The sequence below is a fragment of the Cylas formicarius genome, unplaced genomic scaffold, assembly GCF_029955315.1.
Source record: "Cylas formicarius isolate icCylForm1 unplaced genomic scaffold, icCylForm1.1 PGA_scaffold_6__28_contigs__length_40554024, whole genome shotgun sequence".
Classification (NCBI taxonomy): domain Eukaryota; kingdom Metazoa; phylum Arthropoda; class Insecta; order Coleoptera; family Brentidae; genus Cylas; species Cylas formicarius.
Genome location: NW_026844347.1, coordinates 13,251,291 through 13,273,120, shown reverse-complemented (window position 1 = coordinate 13,273,120; position 21,830 = coordinate 13,251,291). Strand labels below are relative to the sequence as shown.

Here is a 21,830-nt window from a genome sequence, read left to right as displayed (position 1 = left end):
GACTCACAAGTTCCACTTACCGGATGACTTTAAAAGCCAGCAAGAGCTGCGAAAGCCACTAAGCCCCATCTTTAAGTATATTAGCGCTGAACGTAGCGTATCCTATGGGATACTTGCTCTTCTGTCTTGAAGTATTTAAATCTAATTTGTTTCTTTTCCAGTGTGATTGGGGCTCGTAAGATTGTGGATGCGCGGATCAACGAGATTTCGCATGAGAGCTCTTGCAAGTGCCTATTGGTTCTGGAGAAAAAAACTCTTGCTGCCCCAGGATCTAGTTTTACCAGTAGAACCAAATATTATGGAGGTTGAGTGCTGTGCCTGTTTACAGTATAGTTTGGCCGCTTCTTTTTCTCTAATCCGCGTTCGTGGGAGTACTAGAGGCATGAGCACCGCCATTTTGTCATCGGCCATTCATTGCCTGATATACTATCTTCGAAGTTACGAGATAATTACGTTTTCGATATTTTTTTGACCTATTTTGAGCCCTTATCCGCCGTTTTATCTTTACATAGGGTACTTTTGACCGGGAATTTCCGATCAGTAATAGTTTCCTGAGGACCAGACTCCGGGAGAGTCTCCGTGACCCGCTGTGCCCCGTAAAATTTGAGGTCGACGAGTCTCGGGTGTCTTTCTGATTGCAGAAGCCTTTCGAGGTCGCTTGCTGACTGTCAGCCGTTATCCAGATAAGCTGTGGCTAAAATTCATGGAATAAAAAAAAATAGGTATATTTGTTCGCCTAAAGTTTAACCCTTACAGTTGGTATTTTGAGAGTTTGTAAGGTCTCGTGCGCACGGAAAGTAGTCTATTTATAATAGTTCAAGAGAAACCGAAACTGTAGGGTCCTTGATTTATATTTTTTTGAGTAGTCTACTGCAAAGTCACACTCCCACAATAATACGTTCGAATTCTAATTTCCCCTTTTAGGTGTTTCTATTTCGTTTGAAATGAAATGGCAAATTTCCCTAAAGATTTTCTTTTCTTACACACATGTTTCAATTTTCTTTATCCAATTTTTTGTATTCCTTGCTTTTTTTAACGGATTCACGGAGCACGAGTCTCTATCCGGGCAAAGGCAATTCCCCGTGAATATTTTTTTGTTTATTAGTGGCGACCCTGCGATTGAGGACGTTGCATGTTCCAGCGTTAAAACGGTACTCACTCCAACCAAGGTTAATAAGAGAGAATTTTCAGTTTTGAAAAAAAATTTTTCCCGAAAACTTTCTTTAAATTTCTTCGACTGTCCGTTTCTCTCGATGCCCTTAATGGGACACCCGATATATAAAGAAGGTCACGGGTCCTTCATGGTTAACTCGTTAACTGAGCGGACATGTGGAGGGAAAATACATTTTCCTCCCATATCAAAGCTAAAAGTTATATTTGTAACCAATCAACGCTCTAAGCTACGTCGTTAAAAGTTAAATTCCAAAGCAAACCGGGTCGACGCTCGATTACTAATCCCGAAGCGCCGAGTTTGACACAACGAGAACCAAGTGAAAAATGAGAATTTAGTTGCGTAAATTTCGGTCGAACGACATTAATTTCCGCTCAAAGACACGAAATGCACCTCGATGACTGGAAACTTCCGAAGTTTTAAACGCTTTCAGTTTAGTTTAATTAGATGGCGTATCTCTAATTTTACGGGACGCGGCCGGTCCGTTTGGCTATGATTAAAGGCGGAAAACATTTTTCTAGCTTAAAATCAAACTGGACCAAACGGTTTTACGAAATTTTTCTCTACGCAACTAGATAAATCTACATATAGAGATAACACGACAGCTTTTAACCTTTGAAAGCGATAACAAGAGTTAAGTGATAGAGGACGACCATAGTTAGAAATATTTTTTTCACAACTCACCTAAACATCGAAAAATAACCTTAATTTCAACTGGTACTTTTTTACTCACGAATTCGAAACTTATTGTAAGTGATAATTTCCAATTTCGCAGATACACGTCCAGCAATAATTATGAACCGTCATGCTAATGGGCGAAATACTCTGGAAAAATTATCGGACAATTTAGTCAACTGCCTAAATCCTTTAGTGTATGGCGAAGAAACAAAAACAGGACGCAAAAGGGTAAATCTATGTGGAAGAGTTTTCAACACATTATTTGGAAAGGATAATGGAAAGAGGAGGAGGATTAAATAAAAAATTGTCTAAATTTCTACAATGTACAAGAAAATTGCAATAAATTATACCTTCTTTGAGGAGTCTGAAATGGCAGACAAAGAAAACAATCTTGAATCAAAGACCTATGTCAATATTATGGGACCAACTTACAAACTCAAAGAAAAAGGATAACAGGTGTTTCTGTAATAACTTCCGGTAATACACGGTTGGTCCCAATACCATTTATTGACTTTAATGACTCAATAAAAGAAGGACTTTCAATGATAAATAATAACACTGATTAACGGAACACTTAAAGATATATGTGCCACACTTCACGAGATCAAAGATTTATCATGAAGAAATATTTTTTAAATTTAAGATGTCATTTGTTTGTTCTTCATGTTCACTTAACTTAACGTTATACGAAAATGTTATGTTATATGAAAATTAAGGAAGAAATATTATTACAGAAAGAAAAGGTTTTTATTGAAATAACGATTGATTAAATTCGCACTAGTTACAAATCCTTCATTATTTACATTAACAAGCACACTGCAACACATATCCCACCCTTGACGGCAGAGCATGATCATGATATACAGTGTTCGAAGTGTTTTCGGAGCGCGAGCATTGAAGATGCCAAGTGAGATTTCGGCGAAACGTCTGCAGGATTCCAGTCGGAGTTCAACAAGCGAACGGATGATATCCCGGAATATATTGTCATCATATATATATATATATATATATATATATATATATATATATATATATATATATATATATATATATATATATATATATATATATATATATATATATATATATATATATATATATATATATATATATATATATATATATATATATATATATATATATATATATATATATATATATATATATATATATATATATATATATATATATATATATGATGACACTATATTCCGGGATATCATCCGTTCGCTCATTGAACTCCGACTGGAATCCTGCAAATCCTGCATCCGACTGGAATCCTGCGGACGTTTCGCCAAAATCTCACTTGGCATCTTCAATGCTCGCGCTCCGAAAACACTTCGAACACTCATATATATATATATATATATATATATATATATATATATATATATATATATATATATATATATATATATATATATATATATATAATGACTATAATATAAATAATCACAATTCGTTTTTTATGAGGTTAGCCAGTTCAAGTTTGCAGAGACAAGACACTTTAGTTTTTGCTTTACCTTGTCAGTTGAAAAATAATCTTCTTCTTAGAAGGCTAGAGAAATGAGATAAATAACAGAATTGTAGCATATTTGTCGGACAATTTGGCGCAATACTACGAAATTGATTTATAAAACCATTAAACGTTTTATTGCTTTCTCCTTCCACCCTCCGAGCTGCATCGTAAAACTTGGGTCCGTTAAAACGACTTCACGTTCCAGAATATCTCTGCCAAATTTGACCTTATACACAGTTCGCCACTAATCGCCAACCCGCACGTAAAGGCAACCAAAAAGGTACACGTTGTGGCGAAAGTCAACAACAAAGAGATCACAATTAAGGTTTAACGATTGAGGGTTCACGAATATAACATGTATATTCATATTATCCGCAAAGTCGTTAGAAAAGCAGAGTCTCTTTTAAATAAAACGTCAATCAAATACTTGAAACGATCCGCACAGAAATATATACTATGCATTTATATAAACCCATGAGTATTTGTGTGTCTTTATTTTTATTTTTTTTCTTCGAGTAAATTTGATGAAAAGTATTTTAGATCCTAACTGGTTACAGACGGCAACGTATTTTTAAAATCTGTTGTTACTATTCCAGTAATTTTTCCTTAGTATCCCTTTAAACGATCAGCTCACCAATTACTTAACATTTTGGAGTCACGTGACTATTAAAATTTTCACATTTTTAGGACAGAATCCAAATGTCAAACATTAAATGATCCTCGTTTTGAGCAGTGAACATGGAGTATTTGGAAGAAGAAAAAAGCGATTTTGGCGGCAACAACGGCCCGGAAAATGATTCTGACCAAATCAATGAAAACTCAGGTGATTCTAAAATTGAATATGAGGAGAAAAGTCAGGAAATTATAACGAATGTTCTCAACAGTGACCGTCAAAGTACCACGCAAGACATGCCATCAAATGATAAACAGCACGATAAAGCAGATAATTCAGAATCATACAATTTTGAAAACCGGTACAAATGAAATGCTTATACTCCATCCGAAAGTATTTAGTGTCTAGGAAATTAAAACGAATGTTCTCAACAGTGACCGTCAAAGTACCACGCAAGACATGCCATCAAATGATAAACAGTATGATAAAGCAGTTGATTCAGAATCATACAATTTTGAAAACCGGTACAAATGAAATGCTGAAACTCCATCCGAAAGTATTTAGTGTCTAGGAAAATATTGTGTCCAAAAAAGTGAATGTGAATGTAATCTCATCATATTTTAGATGAGATTGTCAATGAAAAATTTGAAAGTATTAAAATCTAATAATGAAAAGTCGAATTTAGTTTTGGATATAGAAAATTTTAGATATTCTATTTCATCAAAACGATTCACAGAACCAGGCAGCAACATGTAAAGATGGCGTTTAAAAATATATTTTAATTTTTAAGAAGAAATTTAGCTTTTTTTTGGAAATTGATAGGTTAAAATTCGGGTAAAAATAAAATTATTTTTTGATAGAAAAGAATTTTTTGGTGTTTTTCTGTTTTCAATGGAAGCTTTTTTTTTTCGTTTATCTACTGCATTAACTACTTAATATGCTGGTTCCACACTGTAGCCAGGAGTTTAATTTTCGCACAAATGAAAACAACACAACAGATTCACTGACAATCATAACTGACGTATTTCAAAATACCGTCAGTGGCTAGAATCTTCCAAAATCATCCAATTTTCGTGCTGTTCTTCATAAATTGCCGTACGTAGCTGTGCTCCATTTCCTCGTCAAATAACTCGATCCATTGCAACTCGTTGAACTCCTGGATTCGAGTCCACGACCAGTGTGTTCAAGGTAGAAAATTTTCAATAAGTCATCAACATCCGAAGTTGCTCGAAACCATGATTATCTTATCCTTAATCGGTGCGTAATTTGGGTATTTTACTTAAGTTTAGTAAGTTAAGGGTAGGTAAAACCGATTGAAACAATGAAGTTTTCTATCTTTTATTTTACCCCATTAATTCAGAAACTAGGAATGATAAAAAAAAAGAAATCGAAAAGTTTCATAATTTTATCTAAAATTATTAATTTTTCATTTATACAGGGTATTTCGTTCATCTGGTTAAATTATTTTAAATAAAACACCTATACGTTATTAAATTTTTGGATTTTCCCGGGAAATTCTATATATTTCATGTGTACTCTTATAATCTTTGTGACCTTGTAACTTTGCTCTGTTCTGATCCGGTACTTTCCACTGTGTATATTAAAGATCTGTCATTTCTTGTAACCCGATAAATGCATTTTTTTTTGCAGACGATACGTCAATTATTAGCTATGACGAAAACACATAAGATTAAATGGAGAAAATAAAAAAATAGAAAATAGCGCTGAGTTATTGTTCTCTAATAACGCATTTAGATTAAATTCAGATAAAACACAGCACCCCGTGTTTTCCACAAGTACTAGTTTGGTGATGGGTGCTAGTGTCAAAATTTTGGGGATTAGACTAGATGATATTTTCGGCTAGGCACAGCATATCAATTTGTTGTTAAAAAAAACTGTCACATGGTATTTTTGTAGTCCGCGAATTAAAAAAATTAGTCGCTAAGGAAACATTAATACGTGGACTGCCACGGCAATTTTCAGAAATCTGGCCAAAAATAACAATTTTATTTTACTACATTATCTAATACTAGTCAAGTAAATCGTAAAAAAATGTTTTTTTAATGGCATTATCTCATAATTGACTTCTTCTTTGATCGTTTATTAACCAATTTTCTGTTTGAAAGCCAGCATTTTTTGTTCTATTCCCAGAAACACTGATAAATTACGAGTTTAATAGTAGCTGGACAAAAATGGCAAGCGAAACACAGGACGAGATAATTCTTAGTTGGCCGTCAACATGTTAAGAATGACAAAGTAGTCTCTCTTTAGTTCATATCTAACCTATGATGTTCTATTGGGGGGTAACTTATCTGCAGCTGATCGGGCTTTTAAAAACATTTAAAAAACTTAAAATCGTACTGTTTCCATGTCTGTAGATTTATTATCAATTGCGAGAAGTACACTGAGACAAAGACACGCTCACGCTGAAGTCCTCATATAATGTACCTGAAAAAGTCATTTGTAACAAGAAATGTAACTGCCAAAAAAGTTCGTTAAATCTGTGTTTATATAATAAACTACCATGAAATGTTAAAGCATTGAGAAATAAAAATTTTTAAAGACATTTACAAAAATTCTTTTAAAAGCACTCTTTCTACTAAATGAGGGAGTACATAGACACCATCATGATTAGAGGATGCTGTCTACTGGTATGTACCTTTTGATTTAATTGGTGGCATTTTGGTTTTTGGTGGTTTTGATGAGGGCTTAAAAAGAGCCCTTTCCAACGAATCCAATCTTGACAAAATCCGTTTAGTCATTTTGAATTTATTGATATATCTTTCCGAAAATATTCGGACATCTCGTACCACTTTCCCTTAAGAAATACAGCAAAAATCATTTAATGAGAAAGGATAGAATTTCTGTCCGCGAGTGTTTCACCTATCTATAATAAAAGATTATTTTTCTCAAAAAAAAAAAGGTTTAACAAACACAATACGAACATAATTTCTGAGTTCTTAAAAGTCTTTGTTATAAGCCACTTTTGTTTGGCGAATTGTCGTGAATGGTTGGGCATGTTCTGGCTGGCGCGGGAAAGTTTTGAATGTTAGACTATGTTCGGGTTAGCGCATGCCCAACATTGTTCTTACTCGTAATTTCGCTGAAAAAATCCTGCAATGTTAATTATTAAAATCATTAATCTCACGAAGAATTGGCGAGTTTGCCGACACGATATTTAATTGGAGTTTGAGAATTTTTTCGGGGTGAACAGTAATCTCTTAAGTTTAAATCGGAGTTGGCCTAATAATAATAACATAATTATAAATAAGACCAACCAGGGCTTTTGTGTAATGAAATAACATATTGACAATCTCTGGTTGCCTGTATTAAAGTGTTATTTTAGATTTCGTTCCTTGTCCATTCAAAACAGATTATCGGGAGCTTAGGTCACGCTTACAACTTTATATTCGAAAATGCCAAAGTCGATTTGCATATCCACCCTCTCTCCTGGATTCTAGAAAAAGAATTTACAAATTTAAATCAAAAGATCGAATATCACAACAATGAATATCAATATTTCAATTCTCAAGAAGATTCCAAATCTTCTATGATGGCAAACAAGTCTATGGAACATAGTTATTAGTTCATTGGAACAGATAATTGAACATTTTTACTGTCCTGAATAATGAACTAGATAAATTGTTTTTAATTCTTTGCTAGTTATTTAAATCTCGATGTTACAGAAAATTGTTGTCTATTAACTATCAAGTCAGCATTTAAGGAACACATGTATTTTTTATCTAATTCTACGTTGCGATACGTACAAGATATCGAAACATAATTTCAACGAATCTACATTTACAGTTCTGGGGAAATCAGTTTTTAAGACGTTACGTAAAAAAGCTTCTATATCTTCCTTAACTTAAATAATATCTAAAGTTACAAATCTAATGTTATTTGTTGATGAATCGAACTTGCCGACGTTTCACCGATCAGGCTGTTTGCTTCTTAAAAAATATAACTTCAAGACCAGATTTATTACTGCTCCAAAAATCTATCAATATCTATCAAAGATGAAATTCCGTTTGAGATATCAATAGTTTACAGCATTCCATCGATATGCGCCATAGAGTCCAGAGGAAAAATCTCAACTAGGTTCGAAGAACATGAAATAACGACAAATAGACTCGTCAGTAGTTTGCAAACACAATCACGAAATCGGACATCAAATTTTCTTCTATAAAATTAAAATTGTTGCATATAATCAACCGATAGAAATCTATAAGCAACCAAATTATCTTAATCGCAACCCAGGTCTTTGCCTTTCACCAATATGGAAATCAGACAGCCGTAGACAGAGTAGAATGCGACCCAGATTTAGTTCAGCTCTGAACAAGCCAACCGGATGATTGACAAAGCGTCAGCAAATTCGACTCATCAACGCAGCAGGAATCCAGAAGATTTGTAAATATTAAATAATATCCACTTTTTCATCAACAATATTCTTCAACATCTTCGTTCTTCTATCTAAAAAGATGATTCGATTTCGTTCGTTAATTCTTTTAATAATAAACTTTTTGCAAATTTACAAAACACAACTTTAGAACCATTAAAACTAAAATAAATAATTCTAGGCAAGTATGCTTATAATAACTAAGCAACATTTCACCTATCTATCCAATTGTTGTAACTTTTGTTCAAGCCTAACCACTTAATGCAAAGTGGGTTTTGTTTTTTTCTTTCGACTGTTTCACCGAGATATACCCCGGGATATTTTACTTCCTGTATTTTAAATTTATGAATCCCACCTGAAGTATCTTCACCTTTGTCTTCCTATTGCAAATACGTTGTCGGATTTCTAAGTTTGACTTTTGTCTTAGTAAAAATTTCATTCGAACAGTTTAAATTGCAGTCTTTATCAAAAGTACTTCGTTATTTACCTATTCTGTCTTAGACGCAAAATTCGTGATGCATCGTGAACCGGGAAATAATCTTTTTAAAGACCATCGAAAAAACATCTTATCAAAAACGCGTACCGAAGTTCATTAAAATTTTCGACGTCATTGCGGTTCGAAAAAGTTTTGTAGTAAAATTAGTTAATTTAAATTCTGTACAGCTCAGAAATGTTCGTTCACCGAATCGGTGGAGACTTCAATTAAATTTCTTTTAAATTCGACTTAATTAATTTTGGCATTCGCACTAGGAGAATTGCATAGATATTTGAGGCCCGGGCCCGGCCAGCCATCTTCGCATTATATTTCAATGATATTCATTTAAATGGGCTCTGTATTAAAATTTATTATAACCTTCGCGCCCGGGAAACTTTGGCAAATTGCTGTGGGATATTTCGTCTATACGTATACGGGGAGTGGTACCTTTCGGCGTGGACCATTGTGCGCGGGATGCTTCGGCGCGAGATGTGTTTTTTTATTTATTCATTGTTTCGGCCCTACGACTACAAATTTAACCAGAAGATTTGTAAATAGTATTATAGTATATAGTAACCTGTGGAAGTTCGTTTGAAACTTTCGATATTATTGATGTTAAGGAAGATATTATAGAAGCTTTCTTGGGTAACGTTTTGAAAACTGACTTCTATAGAAATGTAAATCTAGATTCGTTCAAATTATGTATTACAGTTCGGATATCTTGTACGTATCGCGACGAAAAATTAGATAAAAAAATATATGTGTTTTTTAATTAGCGCGAAATCTTGATTGTTTGCTTTTTCTTCTTCTTCTTCTTCTTCTTCCTTCTTCATATTAGGTGAGTCGCCTGTTCCTTCGTTGTCTCTGCCAGTTTGATTGCCAAGTTGGCGCGGCAACATTTTCGAGGACGTCCTACACTTTTGCAACCTATCGGCGATATTTCGCGTGCAACTCTTACCATCATTCTGTCCTCCATTCTGCTGATGTGTTCGTTCCCTTCTTTCTTTTTACTCTGTACCCATTCATTTACATTTTCTACCTTGCATGCGCTTCTTATGCTCTCATTTATTTCTCTGTCTAACAGTCTTTTTCCAGCTATTCTGCAAAGTACTCTCATTTCGGTTGTCTTTAGTAGTTGTTTGGTTTTTGCTGTATCAGGTCAAGTTTCTGCAGTGTATGTCATAATTGTTCTCACCATTGCCTTATAAATTCATGATTTTGTTTCCACTTTCATATTTTTATTTCGCCATATCGTGTCATTGAGGCATCCTGCTATTCTTGTTGCCTTTGTTGCTCGTTCTCTCACGTCCGCCTCAATAGCAGCATATTCTGAGATTTCTATGCCTAAATACTTAAATTTGATTTGTTGCTGTATAACATTTCCTTCAAGTTCCAGTTTGCATCTCAGAGGTACTTTTGATGTCGTCGTGCATTTAGTTTTCTGGGTTGATGTTATTACATTAAGTGATTTGGCAGTGCGGTTGAATCGATGTAATAGACGATGTAAATTGTCTTCATTTTTGGCAAATAATACGGCGTCGTCGGCATAACACAGAATACTAATTTCCTAATCTCCCATTCTGTATCCCTTTAGTAAGCGTATATTTCTTATTATTTCATCCATAATTATGTTAAAAAGAAGGGGACCCAGGGAGTCACCTTGTCGGATACCTCGACCTACATTTATTTGATTCGCTTGATATATGTTTTCTATGGTTTTGATGAGGTTTTGTGGAATTTGCCTATTGTAGAGGAGATGTACTACTTCTCTTAGCTACACACGGTCGAACGCTTTTTCTTAATTAATAAACCACATAAATGCTGGTTTGTTGTATTCAATTGATTTTCGTGTTATCTGTCTTATGACAACCTTATGAATACCTGTTGTTCGTCTGGTAAGTATGTTAAGCCGTTAATTTTGTTTATTATCACTTTTGATGAAAGTTTCAATATCGTGCTGAAGAGATTTATGCCTTTGTAGTTTTAAGGCAGTTTTTTATCTTCTCTGTTAAACATTAGTATAGTGGTGCTCGTTCGCCATTCATTGTGTTGGTAAAGAATTTTTTGAATTAGGGATTTCAACTGCTGCGTGAGTAGTTCGTTTGAAATACCGTCTTCCTGTTCTTTATCTTTCTGAGACCTGTATTTATGTCGGATGTCCCAATCTGTAAGTTTTCGTTTGTCACTATTTCTGGTGTGTTTAGTTCAACCTCAATTTCTTCTGATTTGTATGGTTTTGACAAATAGTTAAAGCAAGTTTCTCTTGCTATATGACTTGTTTTAACTAAATCGTTGATCTCTTTTCCTTCAGCTCCAATAAAGCGAAAAATTTGTTTTTGAAGTCCGTAGAAATCACTTTCTATCCGTCTTGAGAAAATTTGCCAATCTTGTTTTTTGATTTGTCTTACTAGTGCTGTTATTTCGGATTTGTTTATATGTTTCGTATGATTTTTGTGTTTGTGATGTTTTGTAGGTGAAGTATGCCATTTTTTTTTCTCTACATTTCTTTTTAATTTCTATAAAGAACCAAGGGGTTGTATGGAAAAATGTGATGACAATATATTCCGGGATAAGATGCCAAGTGAGATTTTGGCGAAACGTCTGCAGGATTCCAGTCGGAGTTCAACAAGCGAACGGATGATATCCCGGAATATAGTGTCATCATATATATATATATATATATATATATATATATATATATATATATATATATATATATATATATATATATATATATATATATATATATATATATATATATATATATATATATATATATATATATATATATATATATATATATATATGTGTGTGTGTGTGTGTGTGTGTGTGTGTGTGTGGTCGTTAATTCTTTAATGTATGCAATGAAGAGGTAAAAACATCTCTGATCGGCCATTTCCGGGCTAGTGTTGCGTGGGTTTGAAGTACTTAGGAAGGTCGTGCTGTATAACAATTTTTTAATTAATCTACTTGGGTATGAGTAGTTAATTAGCATGTCGTAACGTTTATTGACATTTTTTTTGTCTTAGTGATGGGTGAGAAATCCTCTCGATTCGGGTCTTTAATATTATGACCAAATTTACTTTTTTTTTCGATGTATGGTAAGAGTGGAAATTCATATGTCTCCCAGAACTGGTCGGTTTTATGTACCAATCTAATGTAATTTTGTTGTCGTTTTTGCGGATCACTTTAGTATCCAGAAATGGTACGCTTTTATTAATTTCCTCCTCTATTATAAGTTGTATGTGTGCATCATAGCCGTTAAAAACTGTGAGAGTCTCCTTCACGCCACTTTCAGGTATTGAAGCAATTATATCATCCACATATTTTTTAAGAAATGGTAACGAAGCCCTCATCAGGACCGATATCTCAATTAATTATAAAGATTGATTTGTTGTTCAACTAGCCGGTCACTCTCCACAGAGGTCAATAGAGTGAAAACTCGTATCAAATGTCGAGCCAAAGGATCTCAGGAACCAACAACCCAGGTTATCAACCATTATGTGGACAATCTGTCACAGGCTGCTCAGATCACCATGTTTAAGCCTGCTTCGTTAAGGCAAATTGTTAGGAAGGAATACAACCAAATTAATGCACCACCCGCAAAGGCATCTTTGGCTGGCATGATTTTGCCTGAAAATTACAGAGGGTACAGTGCAAATTCTACAGAGGAGAGGTTTTTGCTAGCAGATAGTGGACCCGTGGAAGAAAGAATTTCCATTTTTTAGGAAAACAGAGCATTGGGTTCGTTTCCCGTCTATCTGGCCCAAAGTGTGCAAAGATACCTTGTCCAGCAGGGTCTTAGATAGAGGTAGAACAAGCTAGAATAATTCTGAGTCTGGCATATGTTCTACCTAACCAGCTGAATAACATGGTTGATGAGGTTTCGAACGATCTACCAAACGAGCTGTAAGCGACTATGAAGAGAAAATATGAGGCGCCCGCCGATATTCAGAGTGAAAATGCTGAATCTTCATGCAAGTGTTTTGCAGGGATAGATCGATCATCGATTCATTGAGAAAAATCCAGAGCGGCGGAGATTTGTATTTAGAACAAATTGGTGCAGGCCAGGAACTACCTCAGAAGCTGAGGAAATATTATATTATATACCGGGTAGTAACCGATTTTGAAAACCTGGGCTTTTTGAGAGTCATCCCGCTTAATTTCGAGATATATATCTTATTAAGTATAGTTTAGTATTCAATATAGTCAAGATAGTCAAGATATTTAAAATTATTAGCTGTGATTTCTGATTATATCTTGGGGCATTTTGCAAAAGTTTATGAAAAGTCACAACAAATCAATGCCAATGAGTAAACCTCATGCTCGTTAGCTTACAAAAACTCCTAAGGAGCGGGATAAATTATTTAGAAAACATAAATTGAATAAATGAATTTCAAATTAGGATACCTATAAGCACCTTTGTCATTTTTCATTGTTCTCGTTGAGATGGAAACGTTTGAAGAGGATAATGCCGAATTGATTAAACGCGATATAACGCTTCTGAGTTTCACATTCGCTTACCTTTATCTGATGAAATAAAGTCAATTACCTATAGTCTTAAGGTTAATGTTAAAACTAAGTTTATTCAGTATATTTTAAAGCCTGTTGGAAGATAGCTGTTGTGTGTCCATTCCTAAAGTGATTTCTCCGGAATATCTTACTGATGTCGGGCTAAATAGCCTACCACCAGTGTTAAGGTTCTGAAGAAGGAAGGAACTTACAGCTATACGAATTTGTTAAAAGTAATGATGAACCTTTCCGCCCGGGACATTACAACAGTTTTGTTGATCGAATTATTCACAGTTTGATTGATAAACTTGCTATACTATACATATTCTACTTAATTTTTTTCGAGATTTTAGTATATATATATATATATATATATATATATATATATATATATATATACATATATATATATATATATATATATATATATATATATATATATATATATATATATATATATATATATATATATATATATATATATATATATATATATATATATATATATATATATATATATATATATATATATATATATATATATATATATATATATATATATATATATATATATATATATATATATATATATATATATATATATATATATATATATATATATATATATATATATATATATATATATATATATATATATACTATTAATGTTGACGTTTATATTCTAAAAAACACAATTTTTTTGTCTCTGTCAATTGACATGGATGAAACAAAAATAACCTAAAACTATCAAATTCAATACTTAATTAAGAATTAAAAAATACTAACAGTGTTGTCAAATTTACCACTATTAATAAGAAATTTTTAACATCTCAGAATTGTGGAGGCTATTGAACATATTAATTATTATATAGAATTATAAATATCTATCTAACAACATTGCCGTTAGCATATATCCCACCTAAACTATATAGTATATAATAATAATAATAATAATTATTATTATTATATTAGAGTTTGGCCTCGATAAGTGTGCCGTGTTGACATTACAGAGGGGCTGCAACGGAAATCATCCAGAAAACATGCAACTCTCTGACGGAGCAATACTATTTACTATCTCGGATTCGACCAACACAAGACACTGAGAATGTGAAAACAACTCTAAGAAGTAGGTATAGGTAGCGCCTACAGAAGATAAGGCTCCTTCGGAGTGGTGATGTGGAGACGAGAAGAGTTGCGAGATCTGGATGTGAGCATGAGTAAGGTGATGCATCTCAATCGTAGCATTCATCGCCGCTCATCCGTTTAACGAATATACCTTCCACGAGATCAAGGAGGAAGAGGACTTGTAAGTCTGGAGTGTCTGCACGACAGGCTTGTCTTGGGCGTTGCCTGCAAAATCGCCAATAGCGTGGATCCACTTCTGAGACTCGAGTGTCTCAGTGAAGGTTTCAGTAGGCAGAAACGAAAATGAAATCTTGTTAGCGCACATTTTGCTTACCAAAAAGTCTAAAGTAATATTGTTGTACAGACACAGTTTATACCTAATCCGATATGGTGAGATATGAGTTCTTCGCTTAGCTTAAAAAATCAAAACCTCCAAAATCTAATATTCCAAAGTCTGAACGCATTGCTCTAAAATCTCTAAAATCTAATCCCGACATTGTAATTCCAAAGTAGATGTGACTATAAATACAAATGAATATCAGGAAAAGATTAATCCTATCGTCAAAATAAAAAAAGGCTTTTTCTCTATCACAATCCGAGAAGAATGCTGTCACCCTTCAGGACTCTAAAATTCCTCGTCTCTAAAAACTCATTAATATTCACAAACCAGGATTACCCCTTTAACCTATTGTCAGCACAACTGATTCTCCAATATATTCTCTAGCAGAATATATAGCTTCTTTATTAAAATCCGTTACAGGGATAACTGATAATTTCGTACATAATTCCTGTCATTTAATTGAACAATGAAAAAGCACTACATTAGATCCACAGGATATTCCGGTTAGTTTCGACGTAAAATCTCTCTTTACTAAAGTCCCTACTCCTTGAACTCTCAACATTATTTCATATTTATTAAAATCCGACGATATGGTCAAATTTTTGAACAAACGTCGAGAACAGCTATGGGTTCTCCATTATCATCAGTCACCGACGATATATTTACATAAGGCTTCGAGAAAAAAACCTTCCATATAAAACCTAAATTATGGAAACACTACGTTGATGATACTTTCCTTAGTTGGCCTCATGGAGTCCCTACTAGATTTTCTTGACAATTTAAACTGTTTACACTATATGATTTTTGCTTACATTGAATTAATAATTTCCGGCAATGAGTCCGAAAGCAACCCCTCACTTGCTACTATTTCCCGTCCTTAGATTGAAAACATCACTGATCACATATCAAAAGTTCTTAAGAAATGGAACGTCAAGATCAAATTTACCATTTGTCCAAAACTCTCTCAACAACTTCCATTCTTCAAAACCAAAATTCCGTTTGAGATATCAACAGTTTAGAGTATTCCATGTATATAGGGCAAAAAATACATTGGAGTCTTAAGATTAAGATCAATAAACTCATCAGCAGTTGCCGAACACAAATTCTTACATGTAATATATGCTTCTACCAACGTAAAGTAAGAGAATCTATAGAAATCTATAAGCAACCGCGACTCAGGTCTTTACTTGTCACCAATATGGGAATCAGTCATCCGAGACACTATTCATACCCCTGGTTTAGCTCCGTCTACCTCAAACAATATATAAACAGATATAGTTTCCATTAAGCTCTGAAGAAGCCAACAGAATGATTGGCGAAACGCCCCCCAGAAATCCTTTTCGATTGGCAGCCATTAAAATGTCATCGCATCGGCCATCAATAATGTAGTTTTTATGATTTTGCCAAGAAAATTTAAATAATACGGTATGTAGATATTGATGTCTTAATTTCGAGTTCCTGTAGCGTAATAGTTTCAGCGATGTACAGGTTGTTTACAAAATCGTCAGTCTTATCGTACTACACAGCAAGCGTGAGACACTCTGTAGATATTAAATCTATAATAATATATTAAAATTAATTATCAAACTCCTTTTTTTGTGATCCGGCTACTAAAAGAAAATGTATATTTATAGCATGCATATTTCCATAATTAGATGATCATAATTAACAATTTGAGCGCCGAAAAGGGGTGAAAAGTATTTATAGGGACACTGAAATTAAAAAATGTGTGAATCTCAGAAGTTAAATTCATCCGAGTGCAAAGCCCCTGCTAAAAGTTAGTCGCCTTCAATGTTCAAATTGCGTAAAAATCGTGAGAATTAATTTCTATTTCAGGGGAAACTTGAGCAAAGTTTGATACGTTGTTTGCAAAGATATCCGAAATAAAACGTTATATATTACTATATTAATTCAGTCAGTATTTCTTCCCAGCGCGCAGAGAAAGTCCGTAAAAATGGCGGCATTTCGAAATAAGCGCGTTTGATTTGTGAATATTTTATTGCGACGAATTCGTATGAGCAATGATTGTGTGAAGCTTACAAAAAGGCGTTTCTAGGGGTAGTTTGTTAAACGTAACCAATACCAATAATATTTCATTTCATTTCTTGGTGGACGATCGTTTGTTTTATTGATGTCCACTTTACGTGGATAAGTAAAGCTCTGAATGATATTCCTGTTGCTGATACGCCATTTTATTGTGCCAATAGACGGCCGACACTTTGAAAGACGATGACGATAGAAAACAAACAAATTCAAAAGTTGCATACTTAAATTATTTTTATTTATTTTCATCTATACAGGATGTCCTGAATTGAATGATATTTATTCATTCTGAATTCTACCGGCAATTCGAAACAAATTTTGTAAAACCTTACGCTATGGCTAAACTTAACAGTTTTATAAATATTTGCCTTTTCCGAAAAATATATGATCCGCAAGGTTTTTTTAAAAATGTTGCGCGCGATTTGGATTTTGATGCAGAATTATAATTTTTTTCAGGATTATTGTCGAACCTACAACTTAACTGTTTAAGATAATACAGCTAGTCAGGACTACTCAGTTTGTCTCAAATATTGAGGAAAATGAAGAAAATTTCAAGACATTATTCTACATTATTCTAAACAATTATATTATTTATTATTCTATTTCTATTTCTAACTCTGTTGATTTTGTCGGCGGCAAGATTGCTGTGGGCCGATCTTTTCAATTCAATGTTTTTGTTTTGCACATTCCACCATCAGTACTGGATAGTACTTTTGAGTCGTTCTTAGAGTTTTTTTGTGTTTATTGATGTTGGTAAAAATCACATCATTCTTTTAGACTTCAATATTCCAAGCTTCATTTTAAATGCATCCAATGACATCCAGCATCAGGACTTAAACAATATAACAATGTGTCAATAACATGAATCGTTTGCTGGATCTATTATATCCCTTGATCTGTTGAAAGAGGCGAGTGCCTTATTGTTACGCCTGTGCCACTTCGCCCCCCACTATTGATTAGCGTAGACATGAAACAGTCTAATCAGTCTACAGACTCTGACCTGTGTCGTGACTCCATGAAATAGTTCAACTTTAAAAAGGCAAATTTTTCTCTAATGTATGATAAGCTGTTTAGACTGGATTGACCACCTGTTTATGGTGGTTCTGATGTGGATGAGTCCATGAATAGTTTTTATTAGACTTTTAATAACTTATTTCCGTCATGGGTTCTACTGAAAGTTAAAAGACGGCTACGATCGTTGAGAAATAAAAACTGTTTTGTGCTTACAAAAATACAGGCAGCCCTTTGTTGCTATTTAGATTTCTCACACTTAGGAGTCAAATCAAAACTCAAACAGAGAAAGCATATATGGAGTAGGTACTTTAGCAATATGAACGAATATACTAGGTGATCCCTTAAAATTTTGGTCATATATTCAATCGAAGAGAAATCGCTAAAGAAACTTGTAAGGAATCCCAAGTCATAGTCAAGTCATATCTGATACTGATGGCATCCCTAGCTTCTTATCGACGCTTACCGACATAATCAGTACCATTATCAAAATGTGTACATTTCCTGAGTTGTGGAAGACTGCCAAAGTTATTCCTGTTTTTAAAGAAGATGACCCAAGTGTAATTCTTTGCAAAATTTCTAAACTCTTCGAAATTATAGTTTGTGACTCTATTTATTCTAGTCTTAAGAATAATATTAGTATTGAGCAACATGGTTTTGTTCAAATAAGTGGTGCCCAAGCAATCTGGCAACTTGACTCAATACTTCTGTCCATCAATTGACGACTTAGGTCAGACGGATATATAGATTTAAAAAAAGCTTTTGATCAAATTGATCATTATGTTTTATTATCTAAGCCTTTTTACAAAACTTGCTGAAATCCTACCTACTAGATAGTAGACATCTTTTTCAATACGAGGGGTTCAGCTCCCTAGTAATAAATGCCACGTCGGGAGTACCAAAAGGTTCAAATCTAGGACCTCTTCTTATCGTCATTCTTATTGACGATCTAATTGCTAAGTTAAATTGTAATAAATTAGTATATGCTGACCATCTAAAAATCTATCGCACGATTAATTCCAACGAAGATTGCTCATTTCTTCAGTATAACATGTTACATCAGAATGGTGATTGCTTAATCGATTAGCTTTAAACGTTTCTAAGTGTAATGTGCTTACTTACTCTAGAAAGCTGAACATAAATATGTTTATTGACATAATAAATGGGACTGTATTGAATCGATTAAGAGAGGTTAAAGACTTGGGAAATGTCTTCGATTCTAGACTTACTTTATACCTCATATTGAGCAATTGGAATTATCGGCGTCAAGAGCGTTGGGTTTTGTAATAAGAAGCTGCCGACACAAAAATAACTAAACTAAAAACTAAATGTCATATTGATAGCTTGGAGTTTATCCACAGACGGTTCCTTAAATACTCAGTTTTTAAGGAAGATAATATATATCCTCACATCATCTCTTTAGGTTAAGAGGGAAATTAATTTGTAAAAAATTATGTATGGGCTTTTGCATGGCACAGTGAATTCCGAGCGGCTTTTAAGCAAAATAAAATTTTACGTCCCCTGAATTGAAGTCAGATTTAGGCTTACATTTCATCTGCGTACACCTAGGACCAATGATTTATATCAGTCGCCAATTTTCTTTATGGAAGGTGACTTCAATATTTTTTCAAACATATCTGATATTAATGCGGATACACTCCACAAGATCATTGACTGTTTTTTGGATCATGCACAGAGCTTATAACTGATTAACTTATAACTGCTATGTGAGTAATTAGTTTCCTTAGAATACTTGCTTAAGTAATGAGTTTCTTGTATTTTGCAACACTGCAATCACGATGAGTGGAGGATGCGCATGAATATCGGGCCATGGGAAGGGTTCACATATTGGAAATTGACAACCTGAATTCCAAATCTTCATAGAACAGCAAACGAATCAGGGCCTTTGATTACCGTGGACCAAGTGAGACTAGCAATAGATAGATATGTATTAAAAAACATCACACATAGCTTTTAAAAGATCAAGCCTCACAAACCTGGAGATCTTCGGTGGTTGAAAAATTTGACTAGTGCATAATATGAATTTTTAACAAGGAACTGCTCGAGTTTTATTTGGGTTTATTATTAAATGTCGATTCTGCAAAGCCCGTTTGTGTTGACAAATTGATAGCCTCTAAAAAGGTGGTTCAATTTAATTTTTTCTTAGGGTCTTATTACTATGAATCTATAAGCATTCGGGAACCAATAAGTTATCTGTATGACTGCTATGGGTCTGATCACTCCTTTTTGCGCGATGAAAACTTGATGGGCGTCATATGCATGTCCCCAGAAAATTAAACCGCAAGACATTGCCGATTGAACAATTCCGTGGTATTTCAAATTTAACACTTAATAATTATATTATATTTATATATAACTTTAATTAAGTAACAATAAGCTCTAATTTTAGATACAATATTTTCATGATACTGTAATCCATAAGCAGGTTTTTCGTTTCAAATTGAAATGCGTTTTATTTGGTTGAATTTAAATGTATCCCTTTTGATTGCATGATATCCCCAGCAATGCTACTTTTAGTAGCTAATTCTAGTAGTAGTATTTTTAGCGCTGTCGTCGACGAACATTACTGGATCGCCCAGATTTGCCCAGGAAGTTTGACACGTCATTAATAGAAATATTGAAGAATTATTCATTAAGATCCTTCATAAAAGATTTGGGTATCGGAACTCCATGGGAACCAGAGTATTCAATTTATAATCCAAAGATGTAGAGATGTAGATTATGAAGTAGTCCTCTGCTTTATAGATTGCTTATTAACCGAGCAAGACAGCGATGGGTACTATGTAGTTCAATATATATTCTGAACATATATCTAAGGTACTTCAATATCAAAATGCAACAGATCAAGGACGCGTCTTCTTCTTAATGGATATTGATGGCCATTTTGGCAAATTATTCAGGGTTCTGTATAGCTCTAAAGAGTGAGCGAGCATCGAAGCCAATCAAGTCTCTAATATTTTCAAGACATGAATACTGTTGTCTTCCGATCCCCCAATGTTTCCTTCTATGATTAGTTTCAGTAATTCGTACTTCGTGCTTTTAAATATATACCCAGAAAAGCTGCTTTTCTTCTTTTAATTATTAGAAACAATTCCCTTGCCGTTCGCGTACGTCTCAAAACCTTAATGTTTTATGCTCTGTCCATGATACTCTCAGTAGTCCTCTGAATAACCACATTTCAAATGCTTCAAATTGGTTTATAGTATTAGCATACTTACCTGATCACAAGATAATGATGAAGTTCTATGTAGAGTGCAAAAAAGCGACGGAACCAGAAAAGATACAGATAACTGGAAAACATATTCCAAGAAAAAACTTTAGAAATTGGTTCCCCTTAACAACAAGGCTTTTTCGAGCTGTTACGAATAACATTGTTAGCCAGAATTATTGTGGACAGGATAATTACTGGAAGAAGAAGTTGTAAGACTGTTGATCAATTACCAATAATAGTCCATGCGAAACCACCTTATGACATCGTTCGCGGTGCATAGCTGGCTTTAAATTGGAGGTCAACATTGCACCAATTAATAAGGCGGTAAAACGGATTGAAATGGCCTAAATTTAAATGGATTCAGACATCACATCCCGAGCGCTCACCCATGATGGCATGACATGCCACGAACGTGTGGTATTGATCTAAAACTAAAACTGCTCGTAATTTCCTGCATTTAGATAAACGGAAAGCGAGCGGTTCCCTTAATTGTTTCACTAATTATTTGCTAGGGTTAACGGTTTATGCTGCGCTATATTTAGAATTCCCAAATAATAAGGGCGTAAACGTAATGGAAAAGTAATGGAATTATTTTAATGGATTCATAAACCAAAATCGAATAAACCGTATCAGATCGATAACGAGTCGAGAGATTTCAGAATTACAATAAAAAATTGTGTTCAAACATGGAACTCACAGTTGTCATGCTTATTCG

At 33.9% G+C, this 21,830-nt stretch overlaps 1 protein-coding gene across 1 annotated transcript in view; it reads right to left on the bottom strand.

The window, feature by feature from the left end:
- Positions 1-21,830, bottom strand: part of LOC132703280 (facilitated trehalose transporter Tret1-like) — a 154,851-nt gene that overhangs the window by 94,861 nt on the left and 38,160 nt on the right. The gene's annotated exons all lie outside the window — the stretch shown is intronic.